The sequence below is a fragment of the Papilio xuthus genome, unplaced genomic scaffold (assembly GCF_000836235.2).
Source record: "Papilio xuthus unplaced genomic scaffold, Pxut_1.1 DF827680.1, whole genome shotgun sequence".
In the NCBI taxonomy this organism is placed as follows: Eukaryota; Metazoa; Arthropoda; class Insecta; order Lepidoptera; family Papilionidae; genus Papilio; species Papilio xuthus.
This window is the reverse complement of record NW_013530969.1, coordinates 5,221,692-5,239,714: the sequence shown is the minus strand read 5'-3', so window position 1 is coordinate 5,239,714 and position 18,023 is coordinate 5,221,692.

Below are 18,023 nucleotides of genomic sequence, written 5' to 3'. Positions count from 1 at the left end.
GAAGGTGTTAAAGCGGGCTCTACCACTGTTAAATGATGCTCTACCACATGATCCGTACAATCGCGAATTCTGTTATAAAAATTGTTACATAATGGCATGAACGACGAATACCTCTGGTGCTAATTATTATTGTCCGTTTACTTTCTCTAAGTAAGCAAATATGTATTAAAAAGGATTATATGTCCTTTTCAGTAGTAAACAAGTTCGTAAAAAATAATTCTGCAGTATTTGACATCCTTCAGGATTACTGGTATTCGTTTCATTATATGTGTCACGTAAATGCAACCGTAAAATTGATATTAAACGCAATAACCTCAATTGAGTTGAAAGTTTACGACGAAGATCCGTCAATTGAGATTTATTGCCTGCATCCTGCGCTCAGAATATTTCACACCATTACCGCGTCATTTGGATGTGTTTAAAGTTTATTGACATGTGTACCAAACATACGTCAATGACATTAAACTAATCCGTGTTTTCTTGGTTACTACTATAACAAATCCTGCTTTTATAGGTAAAAAACTTGGGGATACGCCTCAACCTGTTCTTCACAAATACTTAAAAGTTGTTGAGTACAGATATTAGTCAACTAAACTATTTGCAGTTCATTAACGTGATTATTTTGGAATGTGTATCGATAAAGACTAATTAGAAAGAACAATTCGGTTTGTTTGTGTCGTCTCTAATGACCTAGATAAGGGATGGATAATGGAGTTGATTGCATACAAGTAAATTTTTAACAATCCCAGTATTATTATAGAAGTCTCGTCTATTTGAATTCTAGAACAGAATAAGCACATGACTTTGTGTAAATCATTAATTAGACATTAAACTTTGCTTTATTGTTATCGCGGCGCTCCGCTGCCGAAAAGTCTTTGCACAAAAGAATAGTCGTCCTTCCTTCTTCGAAAAATTGGAGATAAATGTATATTTATGTACAAGCAATGGAAACCAGTTATTAAAACTAATAGAAAAAGATAAAAAAAAATCTATAGGAAATCAACGTTTTGGCACTGTGTTAGTGAGAGGCATGTTTGAACGCCATTTTTTTTTAAATTAAGTTTTCAATTATTAATTCAATGTATTCAACTTTATCGTAGTTTTTAATTAAATAAATTTTAGTTAGGAGAATGGGACTCACGACAATTTTTTTGAAGAAGAAAGAGAGGGAAGTAACGCGTAAAGAGGAGCCGAATATGTCTGAGACGTAGCTGTTTCTTAACTTACAGACAATGCCGTGCTTAACTGACCCAATTTCAAAGGTTGCAACTTGTTCTAATTCCAAAGAGGCGTAAAAGTCCTTACTGTGATTTTTATTACGCTTGAGTATTTGACCGTTTCTGTTTTTAATTTTATAGCGAATGTCAGTTTTATCAGACCCGACAAGGTAACAAGGATTATGGGAAAAATAGTTTTTTACTTGGCAAACGTATAAAGTGTTAAATGTGAAGAAATAATTATCATAGCTTTGTTATAAATTAATATATTCATTTTGACGAATCTATAGTATTATAGTAAATTGATCTTTGATTTATAACTATTAATGGGAAATTTATTAATTCAAAGGTAAAGGAATATTAGTTTGCGTGAGTATTCAGAGTAAAATACTTTAAACGGAACTGTAAATTTATGTAAAAATATTTACATATGTATATATTTTTATATAAATTTATAATATTTTATAATAAAAGTTGATAATAATCTATAGTAACTAAAATTTACATGCTTAAAACGGTACATACCTTTAAGATCAATAAAAAATTAATCCAAACGAGACTAAGTACTGCACACTCTTAAACACATTAACACTAAAAATAAAAAGACAACCGGAGACCAGAATTTTTGACACAAAATGAGGATTAAATGCTAACTATTCTTGTTATCTAAGTGGGCTAATTAATGACATATTTTGATCAAATATTTGTGTTTCTTATCTGCAATAAGCAAGAAATATAGTGTATTAATAAGTGATAGTAGTTTTTGTGTTCTCTCTCGTAATTAATTTTGCAAATTAATGTTATATGTTTTGTGTAATATGAGTTATATTCGAATAGCATAATATATTATTACTAGATGAATGTAATAAATTTTAGAATATGAAATAGTCGAAACTATGTACTTTAAGACGAAAATGAGGCGTTGAACCGAAGCCTTAGAATGTAGCACTCACCAGACTTAGGGGCATGGGCGCGGCGCGTCGCTCACCAGCGCACTCCCTTTACTAAATGAATCCGAGATAAAGTATCGCTCCAATTCTACCCATTTCCTTAATAGAAACACCGAACATAGAGTAAAGTTTAATTTAACACGGCTGCCCGCTGCCTCGGACTTTTGTTGCTACGGGCAGATCAATCGTCAATCCTCGTAGGTTACATGAATGAAACCTACACATTTCCCCCAAGTTGTGTAAATATTTCGCCAATCATATGCGACCTTGCGTTTATCTAAGAGATTTTCTTAACATTTATTAAATGCTACGGTGAAATGGGTTCACGCGATGGGCTCGGCGCGACGATTCCGAAGCTGAGGAGCGTGAGGTGGCGGTTCGGTCTCGAGATCGTGGGACGAGGCAAGAAGCCCGACGTGTCAGTGCCGTGTGTCGGACGAGGCGCAGACGGCGGCGGCGGAAGGTCGGGGATGCCGGGAGCGCTAGCCGCGAGCCCGGGCTCCGCTGACGTCAGCGACGGCTCGACGCCGCGCGGCCCTAGTCACCACCGTCGCCGGCCAATTATTATTTTATATACACGAACGAAAACGGCGTGAAACAAAAGGCGACAGCGGCCGCGGGGCGCGGGCGGAGAGAGCTAGCCGCAGGAGCGACGCGCGGCGCCATCTAGCGGGTCACGCGACGACCGCTCAAGCCTACTCCTTTCGGGTCTGCGGACGATCGAATCGAGACGAAACCTTTGCGCCCGAACCTCACGGGCGATGGAAACACTATCACTGTTCCGGAGCGGTGCACGGCGTCACTGTCCTGCAAGGAAACGAGCTCGAGGAGTGATTCGTACCGTCGTCAGAGCGTGGCTGCGTGCGGTGGTGGCGGTCGGTAGGGCCATGCTGTCAGGCGGCGCGTGAGAGGCGCGGGCCGGGCATGGCGGGCTCCTGCTCGACACTGCGGTGCGGGCGTCCGCGGCGCGCGCTGCACGCCACTGGCCCGCGCACCGCCCGCGCCCGCCTGCCGCCGCTGCGCGCGCACACCGCACGCCGCACGCCGCACAGGCCGCACGCCGCACCGCACTCGCTCGCGTCGCCACCGCGCGCCGCTGGCTGCTCACCGCGCGCCGGCTGCAGCCGCGTGCAACACCACTCCGCCCACACGACACAACATACGCTACCTATCGATTGTCGACTTCACTCGCCTCTGCACTTTAAAAAAAGGTCGCCATGCTCTTCAGTGTCAGAAGTGGTTACAGCTGAATTCGCAGCACACGCTCGCAGACTGTACTTGTCACAGTTTTACGGAATCCTTACACCGAACTTGTTTGGGTTATGGGTAGTTTTAATAATTATGTGGTACACGGCGACTGAATCCTATTTATTTACAATAGTTTAGATGCACCATATGTTCTTATGTCACTTTAGGATACTACAAATAATAAAGGATTTAAATCTAATCAATCAAAAATCAATACTTATAAAAGCAATATTGGACTAAAGTAAATGTAGTGATTTCATTTATTGGCTGTAAATTATGATTTTTTTAGTAAATTTTAACATTTAAATTTTTAGTACAAAGCAAAGAAGCATTTCCTTGAAGGCCGGCAACGCATCTACAGTTCCTCTGGTGTTACAGATGTCCATTGGTTTCGTTGATCACCTCGGTGTTCCCGTCGCTCGTTTGCCCCCTTCTCTTATAAAAAAAAAGAAAATTTTTCCAAAAAATAGTATTTAAGCAAAGAAAAGTTTTTAAAAAATTAGCACCTTTCGATAGAATTTCGGCATATCAAAGAATTCTGTATATCAGAAAGGTTCGATAATTACATGATAATTCTTGTTCGTATCAAATTATTCAGCTAATATTACATAATACAATTTATAAATATTGTAATATTCTACTCTTTAAAAAACTTCTACTAATTAAAGAAATATTACTTCCAATCAAAAATCGTTGTAACAATATAATTGTCTTAAGACTATCATTCAATGAACTTAACAGAGAACAGGTCATCGCACCACAAGAGTATCCAGCGCCGCTCAGTCTACCATTCCCTCTATCAATGTCTCGAATAAGATCAGTGATTTTGAACTTAACCGAATGAACTCTTTTGAACTATGACTAAGAGATTATGTCTACTGCCTACTACTTAGTTTTTTTTTTTCTTTAACAACACCTTTTAGAATTTTTTTCTACGATTTAACTTATCTCAATACATAAGATTATAATTCTCAAAAGAAAGGTTAACGAAGTACATTTACCTTAGTAGTAACCTACTTCCAACAAAAGATGGCGCTAAATCGAAGACGCAATGTATCAACAAATAAATTGTAAAACACATACTAAACGATTTAAATAACTCATACATAAATTACAATACAACCTTCAACATGTAGTAATTAATGTTAATGACATACAGGTTGTAAACAAGATTCAATGGCCGATACGCTACGACCGTCTACGCAACTTGCTACGCTTCGTAGCTCTAATGAACTGAAAGCTACGTCGTTATTTCATTAATTTTACAACTACATCAAATAAGTTTATTTTACACTGTTGATTTTTTTTTTAGAATTCATAATTTTTTATTAAAACACGTGCATATCTTGGAGTTTGTGGAACCATATTACTAATTTCATGTACACTTTATCTATCATAAAATGAATGTAGGTTGAAGTTTTTGATATAACATCAGATGAAATAGAATTTATATAGAAGGTCATCAAACTCCCGTCACCTGGAATTACAAAAACTAGAAGTAGCCAGTGAAGTGGTTTCATATATGCCTATGTGCAGAAAAAGCTGGAAGCTAGAATTTCTCTGAAAGCGCTAACTAGATTGCAGTATTTTTTGAAAGGTTTTACATACAATTTGAAAATAAACAAACAACATAGACTTTCACAACATAATTTACTTTTGCCTGACCTAGGTATTCCGACGCTCCTACTGCTTGATAGATATGTGACGTCTTGACCGGAGAAGTATCACGACCTCAAGGAAAGATTTAAAGGGCGAAAAAAGTATTTATGAAAACGATAAATGAAAAAATAGTTGTAAAATAACTTAATCCTCCTTGTTACAGGTTAAAGGTTTCAAATAGTGATTTGTAGTAAGTAAGTTTGTAGTAAGTAAGTTTGTAGTAAGTAAGTTTGTAAGGGAGTGTAGTAATTATCGTGACAGGAAGTGTCGTGTCAAGATAATTACTACATAATAAAATCAATCTTACAACATTCTATTAAAATACCCCTTTAACGGTATAACTAGTACAGAAATAAGAAGATAGTTCTCTGGTAATTTAAAATCGAGACTCGTTTCATTATTTATCTCCAGACAAAGTACGAGCTTTCTAAGTAAGCTTCCGCGTAAAAAGAGGTCGAGCTGAAAGCTCATACATGTTAGCGAGCCCGCCACTCACCCGGCGAAATGTAAATAGGGAACAGTACTTATGTTCTGAATACGCCCTAAATGTACTATGAACTATATTCATTGTCTATATGCTAACATTACAAGTGTTTATAATTATTTCGCTAAGTAGAAAATAAGTTTTATGTGTATACATATCAAATATTATAGTTATTGTCTAGATAATAAAATAAATCAAACATTATCTTCCAAAAAGATGTAACTAATGACTGGTTATAAAACTGATTTAGTTTAAAAAATAAAATAAATATATTTTGCTTATTTTTTATAAGATACAGCAGTACGGGCAAGCGGGAACGGTTATGTGTTCATTGACTCCTATGCAATATCAGAGGAACCGCAGATGCGTTGCAGTATTTCATTTAGTCTTATTTATATCTTGGGATAACCATGTTTGACCGCAAAACAAACATTAAAAACTTATTCGTTTGCAAAAAATAAAGGTAACCCTCGTCCACCTTGTAAATTTCGTAGACAAAAGTTGAGTAGTAATAGTTGTAGATGCATACAAAATAAAGAGCTCTGTAAAACTCAAGTAGAGAGCGAAATATGTCGACCGGCGAGGCCTCTGTGTCTGTATGATTAAAAAGTTTGCGGTCTCAAAATGTTTCAAAATGTTATAAATTTTTAGCTCACATATGTTTGTTATAAGTTCAGAGATTTTTGAAAGAATATTCATAACCTTAGATTGTTTTCTACTACACATGAATAGATCGATTATGTTTTTGAACACCAATGCGACTGTTTGACCACGTCTCAATTTTTCAGGGACTTGAAAGTCAACTACCCTGAAACAAGCCGAAAACAGAGCGGTGTCGAAGCAGCTCATCAACCTCAAAAACATTCTTCAGGATGAGCAAGAGCTTGAATGTTGTTTAATTGCAGCTTTCGCCAGAACTCTACATTAAACTTATTCATTCATACGAGTAGTAAATGCTGTGTATTATCTCGTAATATGAATACAAATAAATTATTTCACAATGATAAATCTATGCAACACGATCGTAGAAAATAAATCGTAAGCGTAAAAATATGAAATATTGATGAAAACGACAGCTCAATTTTAATTGTAAAGGTACTTCCACACCTTCCCAATTACAAAGTTCAAGTGTAGGTATAATCGGGAGGTCGGCGCTGCAGCGGCGGCGGCGGCGGGGTTGCGGCGACGACCCAGTGACCGAGGTCGACGGCCGTGCGCCGCGCCGCCGCCGCCGCCTGCACCCGGCCCCCGTGCAGTTGACCCCGCACCTACAAATGGGAACTACCTATATTTGCACTTAAGGACCCTTTTAACGCCTTAAGCGATAGAATGCATTGAGTTCCGCTGACTTTTCGTCCGGCGAATATTATTCGATTTTTTAAGTTTCATCTATATGCGCATCGATATAGAAAACGCATGTTAAGGAATTATGTTAATAATAAAATAAATTTAGTCATTAATATCGTGCTCAATTTTTATCCTGCTCTTGGTTCACGTTTCATTGCATTTCACCACAGTAAAGACGTATTATCTACTAGTTAAATAGTTTTTTAATTACAAATTCATTTTACTTTATAATTTTTTCTCTAAAAACACTTTAACACGAAGTGAATAAAATAAGTGATAAAATTGTACATTATGTTACATTATATTAAAAATATATCTTTAACGCAAGGTAATTGCGCGTCTCGATAGCCCACCATGGACCCGGCGCATAGTTGGATGCAGCATTTCAAATTCCGTGCCAACAGCGGCGCACAAAGCAAACCGTTGATGGCCTACAAACTAGAACGCCATTGTCTCTACATTCATAATTATAGCTTTGGTTTTAAGCTATCTTAGCGGCTTTAAATCTTTATTGTAATTGATAAAGACGCCACTGATAAATGTATCAAAGGCAACATTTTGCGAAAATAATCAATTTCAAAATCCAAATAATTCAAATTAGTACTCCCCTGTATGGTAGAATTAGATAAAGAATCTATACAAAAGACGGTAAACTCAGTGCATACATCGAGGTGTCTCTATATGAATACGAGTGTCTTCTGATTCATTCGTACAATTGAAAACAATACAGACATTGTTGTAATTACTGTCGTAGTATAAACGTACCTTTACGCTGTCAGTCATGTAAAACGAAGTAGTAAAATCATACAGGCACCAACTTTTCACAAAATAATGCCAAAGCGGTTATCAAGTCTACTACTTAGGGATTTTAAAAGGGTTTTTCGTAACAGATATGAATAAAAACGTAATAAACTTTTACCAATTTAGAAGCGACTAGCTGTCGCCCGCGACTCCGTCTGCGTGGATATATAAAAAAAACTTAATATACAGATAAGTTAAAATCAGCCCTTCAAGGCATAAATTCGAAAAAATTATGAATAAATAGTATCCTGTGTCCATCTCCAGGCTCTAAGCTACCTCTGCTGATGATGAAAAATAATGACAAGGATGACTTTATTTTAATTTACTCTACAATTAGTTTTTTTTGATTATATTATGTTAACTAAATTTGAATTTCGAATGTTTCACAGTTTCAGTAAATGCATGAAACAAATGTAGCCATGTTAAAATAAATCAAAATTACTTTTAGCCAATTAGCGAGTTTGCTGATCCGACGTATTTGTTAAACCATACCATTTGCACATGTTTTTACTAAATGTAATAATTGTTTTAATAACTTCTAAAAATAAATTAATTTTCAATAAATTGTAAAACACAAATCAGATGCCTTATTTGGAAATTCATTTCAATCAGGCGACGAAAATTGATGAGCAAATTAGGATTTGGTTATTTTTTATTTGTTGTAAATCATTACATCGGTATCTTTTATTATTACGTCAGTAATCTTTAAAATAAGAATTATTTTTACATCAAATAGAAAGCTAAACTAATAAATTACGGTCATCTTAAAGAGACAACAGTTTTCTTTTATCGAGGCAAGCATTTGTACTACAAGTTACCTGTAATAAATAAGACAGTAAAGAATAGGTCCATAAATTAATATGTAAAGAAGTTTTAAATATTTTTAAAGCATCAATTTATTATAGGTTATTTGCCTACTAATACAAATGTCCGTTAACTTTATACGACAACTGAACTTTCCACCTAATTACTCTGCTATATTAATATAGGGAAAGCAGCATAAAAATAGGTCATATATTGGCGACGGAGTGAGATAGAAAATAGTGCAACAAATTGTGGTATTGCTTTGTCCCGCTCTGCCGCCGGAAATCAATAATGGCATCTGGCCACGTGGAGCGACGAAGCCCGCTCCATTTACATTGGACAGACGTGGAAAGATGACAAAACGTTTAAATAGAAAAAAAACGAGCAACGAAGAAGGAAAAAGAATATAACATCTTCTTATTAAGCCAAGATGAAAGTTCTACTTCCAGGAGTTTCTCGGGAGATTTCTTGCGTACTTGCCATTCAAATTTATGACGTAGTTTTAGTATAAGTAAAAATTTATATCATCATCATCATCAAAATTCATATAAAAGTTTTAAATTATCTTTGAGTTTGATTAATACTAAAGTTACTCCTAATAAAGAAAAATTATTATTATTGCTCAATGTTTCAGTCCTTAACCATTTAACTAGCGCCATCTATTAGTTTTAATTCGTTAATATTAAAAGCACAAAAGGTATTTGTCCACTGGCTAAATCATTAAGGGTGGTTTTTCTATGAATAGAGGGCGTTGTTGGAGCTAAAGTGTTAGCTTTTTCCGCTACAGGTTCAATGGCGCTGAAGTGCAAGTGTGTACACAACTAGTAACATCAGTTTCCGCTAGAGGGCAGCCTAAGGTCCTTTGAAATTCGTAGAGTCTTATTCACATTTCACTCATAGAGGGCGTACGAGATGTAAAGCTAATGTGATAGTCTATTACAGTTTAACATAGAGGGCGCAACCGAACCTTGTCAAACGAAAACTAAAAACTAAATAAAAGTTACTTAAAGTTCTGATAGACGTTGAAGTGCTTATAGTTTGCGACCTAAAATAAATGAAGGTGCGTGGATAAGAATAAAATCGTAAATCTATTTAGGAAAACAGTGGTTGAGTAGAGATAGGATAATTTGGTAGAAATAATTCAGGAAGATTAGAACGCCACATCGAAAATTAAGTTCTGATCGCTTAATCTGTATCGACAACAGTTGTTTGGTATTTAACATACCATGCAGTAGACACTTGGACACTTACATGATGTCACCCAGCTTGAGGCGCGTGTGTATGAGGGCGCAGGTCTTGTGATCGGAGGCGGCGAGCGCGGCGCGGCGGCGGCGCGGCGGGCGCGGCGAGGCGGGCGGCGAGTCGGTGCCGACGGGCCGCCGCACGCCCGGCGAGCTGCCGCGCCGCCGCACCGACGCGTGCCGACCGCCCACGCCGCCCAGCATCCTGCAATACCAAACAACGTCTTTAATGCCTGCTTTAAAACAGCTGTTTTAAGATTAGGTGTGCGTTCAAATAATAACAGAACTGCAGTTTCTCTTGCTTTTGCCTTATATTATGCCATCATGTGCAACAGGCATATGAGTGGATGGCGAAGCAGCCCCGAATCGTTCTGTCACAAGTAGATCGTTAAAACGACAAATTAGTAGACCCTGGCTATAGCGGGATCGTTTATCACCCGTCCGTTTATCGTCCAGCAAAATAGTTCTGTAAATTGGTAATATATGTTTGAACGCATTGTCCACCTTGTAGAATGTTAGATTTATAACTTTTGCAATAAGACAACTTACTTCAAAGTATATTTAAACCGTAACATATTTGTAAGAAAAGTTTCACCTAAGTAGAATTCACGTACAACAATTTTGAATGTTGTGCAAACGTGTTCGGAATTCTTATATCGTAGTAGTCTTCAGTTTTATTTCGTACATAAATTTAATATTCAAATTCAACGAGTACATATCATATACTCGTTTGAGTATTTATTCAAACAAATCATACTAATATTATAAATGCGAATATTTGGATGGATGGATCTCCAGAACGGCTGTAAGGATCTCGATGAAATTTGGCATACATATAGCATATAGTCTGGAAGAACACATGGACTACTAATTATGTTTTTTAATGCCGCGCGGACGGAGACGCGGACGACAGCTAGTAAAGAATAATTTTTGAGAAACTTTTGTTAGCATTATAAACAACATCTTCGTAGTCTTCCGTACCTCATAGGAAAAAACGGAACCCTTACAGGATCACTTTGTTTTTTTTATCAGGGACACATATCGCTTAGTTTTTTCAGTAAAAATAACTTTATCGTCTGAATACTTATGATAAAATGGAAATAATACAATACAATTTCCAGCGGCCTGATATCTGTGGAACGCAGCAACCGCGAGATTAAAGTCGACCACCTAACTACATAGTAAGTTTCAAGTGTTTTAGCTTGCGGCATCGTATTGTTATTAGCTTAGGATGCACGCATTGTAATACTTCGAGAAAACAGTAAAATATATTAATTCTTAAGCCTATATACGCTTTTCGGCCACACATAGTTTTCCTCCCTAACAACCATCTTAAGAGGCTGTAGTAGGTCGTGTAAATTTTAAATTGTTTAAATATAATATAATAATATCAGTGAAAGTTTTTCTATTTTCACCGGAACTGAACTAATAGCAATAAAAGTCATATTGGTAAGATATAATTTTTTCACAAATGTTATTCGTTACACGAGACAATTTTGTTATTCATTAAAGAACGAATTGAAAGACATTTAAATTGCGTATAATATTTAAGAACAACTATATCTGTATCATAAGTTTTGATTTATTGGGTAAACCATGAGTAAATTGGATTTTAAGAAAACTTTTCCAGCAATTCTGTTATAGCTTTTACGGATTAAACGTTATTATCAACTATTATTCCACCATCATCAAAAGTCGAGGAACAATCAAGAGAAGAGACTCGACATAAGAAGCTCTTAACAGAAATGGTTAAGGCGATTATTTTAAGTGCACTTGAGCGAAGTGCACGGCTTGTGTAATAGTGGCAATATATATTAATGCGGCTCAACACTTCTACACCGACACAAGATATTTCTCAGTCAACATCCTAAGTGAATACAATTATTTGAAATAAATGTCGTTACAAAGATTAATGTGCTTTAGTATAAAGAAGTGATTTACAAAACTTGTGTGTGTTTTTTTCATTTAATATTAATAAATGTTAAATGAAAAAGTCATCCCCGACGTAGAAACTTATGTTCACTGTTGTAACATTCATCTCAACACTTAATATAATTAACATATCGTCAGAGAGCTATCTAAACTGCCAAACTGAATTCAATTTGACTACATTCGTACAAGTTCCAAACTGTATTGGTTAGCAGCAAACTATCCGCAGACATTCCTCTGTACTAACACAAATAATCTACTACGTCTTACGTGACGAACTGTATTTCTCCACACCTAAATTATTCAGTTAATTTACCTTTGATTACTATTTTCGAATGCTTATGAGGTTCAAAAAAAAAGAATAGTTTTAAGGTAAGTAAAAAAATAAAAGCGACGGTGGCTCAGGGGTTTAACCACTTGACTTGCAATCTGCAGGTCCGGGGTTCGAATCCCGCCATGTACCAATGTCTTATTCGATTTCCGATTTACATATGTACATTATCCGATGTACTTAAGGTGAAGGAAAAAATCGTGATGCAACCTGCATATACCTGAGAAGAAATTCAAAGGTATGTGTGCAGTTAACCACACCGCACTACGCCAGCGTGGTTGACTATGGCCTAATCATCCCCCCTAGCATAGGGTAGGCTCCGAGCCCCTCAGTGAGGACGTATAGTGTGCTGATGACAAATAAAAAAGCTCCTTCGTAATTTTGCATTATGTATGTAAAGATTATTTACCATAGAGTATAGAATCTACATATGCTTTTGTCATTTATATTGATGTATTTCTTTCGACGTAAAGTATGAAGAGAACCTTTGTTCTTACATAAAGCGACTGAATGGAGCGTCTTTAAAATTAAACATGGCTTTTTTTCTTTTTCTTCGAGACCTTGGTCTACAGACATAGGTGATTCTTCATTATAATGCGTATGTTGATCGATGAAAATCTTTTTTTCAGTGACATACAGTACTATCGAACATCATTGTGAAAAAAAAAACTATTCAATGGCTTATTTGAATTGTGCATTGGTTCTATTATAAGCATTAAGTATAAATAAATATAACTTTTAATAGAATTTGAAGGTTTATTAAAGTTTACGAGGCAATTTCTTGATATAACCGGATTTGACGGTTTCATACAAATTACTTCCGGTATCGCAGTGACAGCTTTGCTCACCACCGGAAATTGAGTAATAGCGAATATTAAGTTATAAATAAATTTAGTGATGGTTTATATAAGAGTTGAGGTAAAAGTTAAAAATCATAAGATAAGTATAGATAACTGATTTATAGATTTGAATCCAAACTAATCTGTTAGCGCAGTAAACAATTTTGAATGGAGCTTTTTAATAAACTATGGAAAATTATTGTGGACACTTATCGTTGGTTTCTGAGACCAAATGCCATGTACGAAACATACTATCTGTAGACCGCGACTCCGTCGGCGCGGAATTACAAAAAATTTATAAGTACCCTATGTCTTCTTACAGATTATTTTCTATATCTGTGCCAAATTTCATCGAGATCCATTTAGCCGTTTCAGAGATACCTTGAAACAAACATCCATGAATCCATCTAGATAATCGCATTTATAATATTAATAAGAAGTAAGATTGTTATCTCTGTTTTGTCAAAGATAATGGGTAGTGTTAACTCTAACTATAACACAATGTGTCAAAATTCATTTAATTAAAAATCAATTCATTAAAAGTTTGTAACAAATTTAATAATGGGAACAGAAACTTTACTTATACTCGTTTACATTTTCAAAACAAATTATAATTAACAAACGATCACAAGAGTTAACAATAATGGAACAAAATTAATGGAGGTTTGCCAATGAGTGGAGCGTAATGGTTAATTAAATCCTCTTTTAACATAAAAACTTTCGAGTTTAAAAACGCATACATAATTTAATTTGCATACATACATAAGTACGAATGTTTCTTAAGAATAATATTTAAGTAAATAAAAGTTATTAAATTGAATATTTACATAATAACAATACAAACATAAAAACAATTATATAATAAATATTAAGATAATAAAGAATAAACAACTTAAAAACTGCTACAAAATTCAATAAAAATCATACGACTTATCGATTTCTTCCGTATTTAAAAAAAATGCAGTATTCATTATTTTTCCGAGGTTTAATTCTAATATAATCCTATTCCCAAACAAACAGTCGACGAAGCAATTACATGGGAAGATTGTGTTCTAAGCAATCTGATTGTTTAATGTTCCGCTTATTGGAGGGATTCCGAGCAATTGTTTCGCAGATAAATATTTTAGTACCAAACGCAGTAATAATTACAGTGCATAAAACTTCGAAGAATTGACTATCCGTTTTTATATGGAAAAAATGGTATAAGACAGCAAAAGAGAAAAAAAGAAAAATGAGCTGTAAAGTTTCTAAATAATAAAATAAAAAAAACTTTAAATAATAGCAATGTACGATCAAATGCACCGACATGCTTGTATGAGCAATCTGAAATTTTAGCCCGTAATTTAGTAGTATGAGCTACAGGCGTTTAGAGTTACGATCGATGATCCATTTTATCTGGAGGGAGGCTTTCGGGGAGGCTGGGAGTAACTTCAACAGGTGCCATATTCACTCAACCCTACCGTGTATAATGCTACGTTGTCTTTACGTTAATCCTCTATCAAATGTTGGTATTCATGATGTTATTTACTTATCTCTAGGTCTCTTGTTAAAGCTACGCGAAATTATTTAATTACCAAGTCTCTGAGTCTGATTGAATGTACAGATTATAAATCATTTTGTGATGTTTTTAATCTCTATGAATAGTAATAGCATTAAAACGTGGCGAATAAATCGACTTTTGTTTAATGAAGAATAATGAAAAATGGGTTAAAAGGATATTACAATGTACCCAAAATTTCTGTTACAATCGAAATCAATCTTAATCGCAAAGGCAAAAGGAACAAAATACAGAACAATTGATATACCGATAAGCCCCGGATAGATTGTTTACGATGTCAATAAAGTGAGAAACTCTCTCAGCGAGTAATTTAAAGAAAACCTTTCACAAGTCCCGGCAAAGCGACGGTTACTAAGAAACCTGTTGATATTGCTTTCGATTCGGTCCCCTCCCCTCGCCAATCCCCCTAGAGCGCCGTTCGATACTCCCGGACCATCGATCTGATTTCCAATCTTCACTTGCTGCGAGCTTTGCGATATGCTTCAGTAATTATTTGCATAATTTTATAGTTCTAATAATTTAATACAAATATCATTCATTATTCAACTAATTAAACTTTATTTTACTATTTAAATGATAATACCGGTAAAATGTGTCCTAAGTTATGATTATAATACACACAACTTTTTAGCGGTCGGCACATATAAATAATGAATAATGATGGACGTAATAAAAAAAGATTTTATTATTATACATTTTAGGTATTGCATTTTTGTTACAAGAAACTCAAATTCAGCATAACAATATAGGCACTTCAATTTTATTATTTGTATAGATAAGATCGACTTTGAAGTTAACACCAAGTTTTAATTGACTTGTAAATTTATAAAAGAACCAATAGGTTAAAAAGACGATAAATTTATACCGGCGTAGGAAGAGACGCCCACTAATGCTATCTTTAAGTTATATCCCGCTTACTTCCTGTACTTCCTTGAATCGTAATTACAACGCCGCTTTGAGAAAAGATCTTGCCACAATTGCGGTACAAGATGTCCGGCCTCTTAAATCAATGATTATCTCTCTTACATTTAACGATGCTTAAATTATTTGAAATATCATTCTTAAAACTAACAGACTATAGGTCATTACTAATATTGTCTCTTTGCCAATAATGACCGCGCATTGTTTAAAACAATTGTAATTATATTTGCCTTCAAATGACGTCAACAAACTTAATCATTGTTTTTGCTTTCATTATCATTATAAGCCCTTTCTAGAAATCTTGTTTGTTACTAAAAAGAAAGTCACCAAACACTTTAAGGCAATTTTCAAGTTTTCATATTATCTATCTATTCCAGTTTTGAAATGAAATGTTTCTGGATACCAAAGAGACCTGATTATTAAAAAAGTTTAAGACGCACGCAGGACTGACTTTTTATTAGACAAAATATAAATTAAATGCCTGTTGAATTATGTCTATTTCCTTTCAAAGTTTTCAACTACGATGAACATTAAAATTTATATGTAAAAATGTCACCCGCGACACTGTCCGCGTAAAGTAAACTTAAGTAATAGCCTATGTGTTTTTGCAGAATATGTTCAATTTCTATATAATATAATAATAAATGATCTGCGTAAGCGAATGTAACTAATTTAACCTATAATACTTAAGGTTTTTTAATTAAAATGAATGAAAAACTATAAAATGTACAATATTGCTGTGTTATCAGGTCGGTTACAAATAGTTTAGAGTTTGAAGTCCATTGCATTATACAGATATCCTTGAGATTTGTGCAAAGCGCTTCGTTATCCGACCCGTCTCGGTCCGCTTTGGCTCTCTCGGGATGTTAAAATTATACAACAATTTACACAACTCCGCCAAGTCACTGGATACAATACGAAGAAAATACATTTAGTTACAAATAATAACATTTCTTTAGCTTGTACAGAATTATTATTTACTAACAAGTATTTTTATAGGATTTCTAAGAGAGATGCGCTTAGTTATAGAGTATTTTTCTCCTTTAATTAAATTTCTACATTCTTATGTATAATAAATACTTTTGTCTACAATATATAACAATATATATAACTATATGTATATGGATAAAGAATAAAATGTGAAATCCTAAATAGCTTTGTTAATATTACCCTGGCAGTCAGTTTGACAAAAAAAATTTTTTTATTATATTTTTTTCCTATTTTCTCACTTAAAAGTTGATAATTTTGAGTAAATGGGCGTCGTTGAAGACTTCGATGTTCCCGCTGCTCGTTTGCCCCCTTCTGTTATAAAAAAAAATGAGTACAGTTAACTTCTATTATACTTAAGAATGAATAACTTTGTCATAATGGTAGTGGTTCAAATAATTTCTTGTAATTCGGCCTCTGGTTTTGCCGAAACACAATTACATTGTAGTTAGATTTTATCGTTTGTGGTATGTTACTGCCTTCGAAGTTTATAATTTTGGTTTATCAATCAAAATATTTGATTTAATCACGTTTGTTTTAGCACTAATTATTTGTTCATAAATACTATAGTCCTTACTTTAGCAAACCTTAACTTTGTTATACTAATTCAATATCAAGGGTTTTTTTTAAATATTGTAAAGTGGGAAACTAATAAACGGCCAACTGAATTCGAAGTCCATAGACATCTGCAATTGAAAATGCGTTGCCTGTCTTTAATCAACAGAGGAGGGACAGATGCATAGAAAGGGGATGCCCCTCATATGCGTCGCCTCCTCCGCCAAATCCAGGGTCGACCTTTTGGGTTATAACAAATTCTATGTGCGGCATTATGGCTATTTGGGATTATTATGATACCATTATATTATGTATCATGTCATCATCAGCTCCACTATACGTCCCCACCGAGTGGCCCCATAGTAAAGCACGCTGGCCAAGTGCGTGTTTGTTGACTTCACACATATCTTTAAATTTCTTGTCAGATGTGTGCAGGTTACATCACGATGTTTTCCTTCACCGTAAGAACGTCGGATAAATGTACATATGTAATTCGGAAATCGAAAAACACATTGGTACATGGCGGGATTTCAACCCATTACATTATGTATTAGTGACTAATATTTATATTGGGTTCTTTGGCATCAAAGTTTCCATGGCAACTATTGACCAAACACGAATCAACGGTTATATTTTGACGGCTTCCAAATTAATGTTTTTATTCCATTAAGTTAAAAGTACAATTTCATTCTTGTTTGTGATAGAAATCATCGGTTGACTTATCTATTCGCGTATATCGAATGTATAGGAGAAAATATTAAATCGTGTACTAAGAAAAGAAAATTTAAAAACATAAGACGTTAAAAATACGAACGCAGCATATCTAATGGTATTTTTGTGATGTTTCAGTGCTAAGATTTTTTACGAGGTAATCAAACTTTGTAGACTTCTGGTAACAGAGTCGCTGCGTAAACTTTTATTAGTATTCTTACTTATAAAATGTATTTTTTATAAGTCAGATAATTAAAAACCTAATATTAGCTTTATGCAAAATTATCTTTCAACTAATCTTCTGTACTAACTATGCAAAGATCAGATTATATTTCCTGAATGATTTTAATAGTAACATTTCTAAGGTTTCATTTTTAATGTCATTTATATATTCTTTCATGGATTCCTTTTAATATTACATAGTTATATACTAAAGTAAAA